Below are 6,073 nucleotides of genomic sequence, written 5' to 3'. Positions count from 1 at the left end.
AGGAGACACACAGTGAGGCATAAATGATCAACGGATGCCGTAGGCAGGTGATGTAACAGGAGTCTATTGTTTTGCATAAAAGTAAATGATAAGTATATGTGTCTTCTTCTTCTTTTTTAAAGAAAGGCTATGGCCTGGTTGGAGGTTATGTGTTGATGCTCTTGGGGAGAGACTTGCATGGAGCATGTCTGGCTCCTCCTATGCCAACTTGTGTCTTACCTTCTGATCCCTGTTCCTGCCCACGGTCCTGCCACAGTGCCATCATCCAGAAGAACATCACTAATATCAGAACTAGGGGAGCCACCCCACTCCTGGATTTTCAGCCTCCAGAACTATTAGCTAAATAAACTCTTGTTCTTTATAGTTACCCAGCTTAAGACATTGTAACAAAAAAACCAGACAAATACACACGAGTTTGTGCCTCTCCCCAGCTTATCTATGCCCCTCCCTCGTCCGTCTATGCCCCTCCCCAAGCCGTACATGCCCCTTCCTCATCCGTCTATGCCCCTCCCCAAGCCGTACATGCTTTCATCATTCGCACTCATGTTTCTGCTGTGCCAACAAGTCCAGAAAAATGTGACTGACACTGAGCCAAAGGATGGGCAGAGTCAGCCCAGTTATTCCAGCAGAGGCCCCAGCCACGATGGGCAAAGCCAGCTGCCATCAGCCTCCTAGCTGACCACAAGATCATGAGAGCCAAGATGAGCTGAACCAGGCCAAGACCAAAGAAAGGCCCAATTGAGGCTCCCCAGTGTGTTTGTGTAATTCCAGGGTATACTAGTCTAAAAATAAACAGCTATGGAAATGTGCCATTCCCAACAGAACTTCCACATTTACACATAAGACAACTTATGTTAAAAGTTACATGTTAGCCAAGACTAACTTCTTGTGTTACACACAAGGATATGCATACAAATGTACACATTCAATTTACATGTGGTAGATATTCCTTGGCTTTTGATAAGTTCTGATAAACTGATTTTAAGTTGTAAAGATCATAAGTCAAAATGCATTTGGTGAGACAAGGTAGTCTGTAGAGTTGCTTATGGTGCATATGTGAGGAAGGAGTCTGATTCTCAGAGCCAACCAGAAACAGGATGTGGGGATGCAGGCCAGGAATCTAAACCCAGGGAGCTGGAGAGAGGAGGGAGGGTTCCTGGAGCGCACTGCCCACTCAGCCTAAACTAACTGGTGAGCCCTAGTCAATGAGAGACCCTGTCTCAAAAAGGAAGGTCTCAAAAGGGAGATTGATTAATAAAGACACCTAATGCAGAGAGCTGGCCTCTATAGGCACACACACACACTTACACACACTCACACACACAGGCACATACACATGTACACATACTCACACATGCACATTCACACACATGCACACACACTCACACACACATATAGACTCACACACACATACACACACACACATGTACACAGTGTGTTTAGTAGCTTTAACCTTCTAAGCATAATGACTTACAGAGACAGAGCACTGTAGAGTTCTGGTATCGTCCTCTCATGGTCACATGACTGGTTGGGAGTTGTTGCTCACTGCTGGGCAGTGTGACAGAGAATCGGATCACAAGGTCACAGGGCTGACCCTGGACACTGAAGTGCATGGCTGCCACTTCATCCCTGAGCTGAGAACTCCTGAGCTGAGCCCTTGTAGGTTGTGACCTACCACCCGTAGGTCAATGTGGTCATGAATGAGAGGCCAGGCGCAGATGGCTCCCTCTCTGCCTCTCACTTGCCACGATTGATCCTGTACCTAGCACAGAGGAGCTTTCCACTGAAGAAGGCTGACTAGATAGGTCTTCCCCACCTGTCTTCAGAGAACGCAACGGTCTCCAGCCCCAGACTGAAATCAACTCTAAATAAAATAATTCCTTCCCAGACCTGGGATGGGTGGGGAGGGCCAGAAAGTGCCCAGCTTGCTGCCCACAAAGCCAGGCCTCTCTGTCCTCTAACCTCTCTCAGGGTGTGCCTACCTCACCTTCAATGATGGTGGCTCACATCAGAGTTGGGCAACATCCTGTGAAAAACAAGGGTCCCCACTTCATAATAAGAGCACTAGGGACTTGAGAAGCCAAGTGAGGCAGTTTATGTTATGACCTTGAGAAGCTGGTTGCTGGCCCAGAAGCCCTCCCCCGATTCCCTCATTAATGGGCCCTGGCTTAGATTTTTTTTTTTTCCACCAAGAAAACCATGCTTGCATTCATCTGCATTTTGCATTGTTATCAGGAGCATGACCTTGTGGCAATGTTGGCTGTTAGCAATTTTCTGCTCTAAGCTTCTAGTCTGGGTTGTGGAGGGGGAGGAGGGGTGACTTAGTAAGTCAGTGGTTAGCAGTTCCCTGTTCATCTGTACCTGGATCTAAGCTGGCTCAAGACCCTCTGAGGCTGGAGAAACAGCTTGGGGTTAAGCCTGCTCTTCCAGGGGACCTGGTTCAATCTCTAGCATCCACATGGTAGCTTACAACTGTCTCTTTAACTCCAGTTCCAGGGGATGCTATGACTTCTGGCCTCCATAGGGCTTGCATGTGGTATATAGCCACACATAGAGACTTACACATAAACGCAGGCCAAAGACCCATGCACAGAAGAATTTTCTCATTAAAAAAAAACAAACAAACAAAAAACAAAACCACTCCCTTCTCTTACAGTAGGAGGAGGCGCTTTTTAGAGAGTGTGTGGGTCCCCCATTCATAACTCAGCCTCTATACTGTTCATCTGCATGGAAAACACAATGGCCGTAATATCTGTCTGTTTCTAAGCCCTCCCTGGACAGTAGCTTCTCAGCCCACACTGCCCAATATGGTCTCCTCGCCTAGACAGTCATTTAAATAAAAACTAGTTACAATCAAATAACATGAAAAACCCAGTCAGTCACTGGGGAGTGTGCTCTAACTACTCCTCATCAGTCTCTCTAGAGCAGAACAGAGGTTATTCCATCTCAGGGCGTTCTGCTGGGTGACGATATGCTAGTCCATCCAAAAACCCTTTCCCTGGTCGCTTCAGCCCCTCCTATTAGACTGTCTTGTTTTCTGACCCCCAGTTTCTGTTACCCTTTCCTTCCCACTTCCCTTCTCCTCAGTTCTGCTCTCCCCTTCATGCATGCCAGCAGGGTACCTTTTCCTAGGTATAGGGATTTCTTCCCGCAGAGCACACTCAAGGGGGGGGGGGGAGCAGGTAGACCCATTGCTTCCATTGCTAGCTCTGCATAAGCTGGGTGCAGTGGGATGCATACCCCACACTCAGGAAGTGGAAGCGAGGGGATCAGAGGAAACTCAGGGCCATCCTTAGCTACAGAGTGTGTTTGGAGATCCTGTCTCAAAACAGAACAAAACTCCACATTTAAATAAAAGCCCCACTTCAACTACACAGAGAAGTATGACTAGACATAATTCCACAGACTTCATGGTGTGGGGAGAGTGGGGTATCCTTAATTTTGCAGAGTAACCTGTCTGGACTGTATTGGAAATGGTTGTGAGCCCACAGATTCCTAGCTGCCTCAGGAGCACAAAGGCTCAGCTTGGAACCAGGTTGCAATAAACCCTCGCTGAGAGCTGGATTCTGCTCTGTGCCAAGCTGGGATGCATTTAAGAAACAGCCAAAGGTAAAGCTGAGAAACAGGCTTTGCTCCTGTGCGTGAACATTACATGAACACCTAGCCCCAGAATGACCGAGAAAGGCCTACCTGCTGGAGATGGGCCACTGCCGGGTAAGAATCTGTATCACTATGGGCTTCCAAATCTAAGAAAGATCATCTTGATGTCTCCCTCGGTCTTTTGGAGCCCTCGTTCATCTCTAGGTAAATAGCACACATCTGCAGATCCAAAGCAGATTTGAAATTCTAGGCACCCAGAGGAGCTGTGGTACGGAGGTTCTTGAAAGTGAGAGAAAGAATGTTTGTGGATTCTGTTCTCCAGATGAAACCAGAAACAACGCTCTCAGGACAGGCACTGTATATGTGGGTCTTTCATGGAAACCCCAGTGCAGAAAGAGAAGAGAGGGTATCCAGTATGCAACTGTAAGACTCCAGAGAGCCTTGGCTTTCTAAGGACCCCCTGAGTAAACAAGACAGGGCCAAAAATTGATGCAAAATGCAAGAGGAATTTATTATTCCAACTCGAGTTGGGGTCTTCCTGCACCTGAAGGAGAAATCTCGACTCCCCCAAGCCTGTTTGATCAGTCTTTATACAGTTTGTCCTGTGGAATGTTTACCTGCTCTAGACCTCCCCCACACCCAGGAAGCCATGTTTACGGAACTCTGGACCTTCCCCTACTCCTAGGAGGCTGTGTTTACTGGCTCCAGACCTTTCCTTTCTGGAAGGGGAGGTCTCTTTAGGGTCATTCCCCTGCAACCACCTTGGGATGGATGGTTCCTGAACCCCTTAGCTAATGCCCTGCCAGTTCCCAAACCTCAGATGCTTCAGCCCCTTATGTAAACTCTCCTAGTGTTTGCATGTAGCCAACACACGTCCTGATGCACACACGTGTGATCTCTAAACAGCTCCCCTCACAAAGGACCAAGGGACAGCTACCAGCCACAGTCAGCTGTGGTCAGGCAACCAGGAGCCTCTGGGAGATGGCTGTAGGCCACAAGCTGCTCAAGCTGATGTCATGACTTTGCTCCAACTAAAGCTTCTCTTTGGACAGCTGCTAGCCAGGATGCCCTGGGTGGGAATGGGAAGAACTGCACAGGGTAGGGAGAGATAGTATTTTAGTTAGGGTTTACTGCTATGAATAGACACCATGACCAATGCAAATCTTATAAAGGACAACATTTAATTGGGGTTGGCTTATAGGTTCAGAGGTTCAGTCCATTATCATCAAGGCAGGAGCATGGCAGCATCCAGGCAGGCATGGTGCAGGAGGAGCTGAGAGTTCTACATCTTCATCTGAAGGCTGCTAGGAGAAGACTGACTTCCAGGGAGCTAGGATGAGGGTCTTAAAGCCCACAACCACAGTGACACACAACAAGGCCACATCTCCTAATAGTGCCACTCCCTGGGCAGAGCATATACAAACCATCACAGATGGGGTGTGGAGGGAGAGGGTGAGATTGCAAGGGTGAGGTAGGACAGAATTGGATGGACTGAGATTAGAAGTGATAAAATGATGTTGAATGGGTTGGGATAAATGGGTTGAGGGTGATTGGGTGGATGGAGGGGATTGGATGGAGTAGGATGGGCTGGGCTGGGCTGATAGGGGGTGGGGTAGGATGGGGGGAAAGATGGCCTCTTACCACATGGCCAAGAGTGGTCTGCTCTCAGCCATTACGAAGCTCCTTTCCAGGTACAAGCAAATGATCCCAGGAGCTTCGGAGAATTCAGTGACCATGATGAGGCCTCCTCGCCAGGGAACCTGCTTGGGGAAGTTCATCAAGTGTCAGCCAACAGGAGCGGGATTGAATAGGACCATGGCGCAGGAAGCGCTGCTCACCTCCTGAAAGGATGCTGTGAGGGAAGGAGAGTCCTGGCCAGCTTAGGGGCCTTGGTGTCCCTCCTGCCCTTGTAGGAATGCACACTAGTATACCCTGCCCAGAGAGCAGAGCCCAGTTCACCAGACCTCCATGATTAGGGATGGGTACACAGAGAATGAGGATAGCCTCTCCCCACTGTAACATCTACCCAAATCCAGTGGCACTGAAGGGTCGTGGCTCTTCCCAGGGCCATCCTCTCCGGGTCTTCCTGAAGCATGGACTGGGCTAGGCTGGTGGCCACACTGTTTATAAGCAAGTTCCCTACTAGAGGCTGTGCTATCGGCCCAGGCCAGCTCTGCCTGGCTGGCTCGCTTCCGGAGGTCCTTGGGGACCATCTTATTCAACAAGCTCCAGGGAAACCCTGGCCTCGAAGGGCTCTGATGCAAGATATATAAAAATAGAACCGATTTTCTGTAGTGATTACAGAGGAGTAGAAACACTCTTCAAGGACCCTTGTGTTCAGTGGCTTACCTGGAGACTCCTCTTCTGGGAAAGGAAAGAAAACTCCACGCCTGGGTTCCACAGGTGGTGGGGCGGAGGAGGAGGGGGTGGGCGGGGGCTGCAGGGTCGGGAGCTGGGAAGCCTGCGGGCTTCC

Source organism: Apodemus sylvaticus, chromosome 7, assembly GCF_947179515.1.
Source record: "Apodemus sylvaticus chromosome 7, mApoSyl1.1, whole genome shotgun sequence".
Taxonomy (NCBI): Eukaryota; Metazoa; Chordata; class Mammalia; order Rodentia; family Muridae; genus Apodemus; species Apodemus sylvaticus.
Note: the sequence above shows the minus strand (reverse complement) of the source record.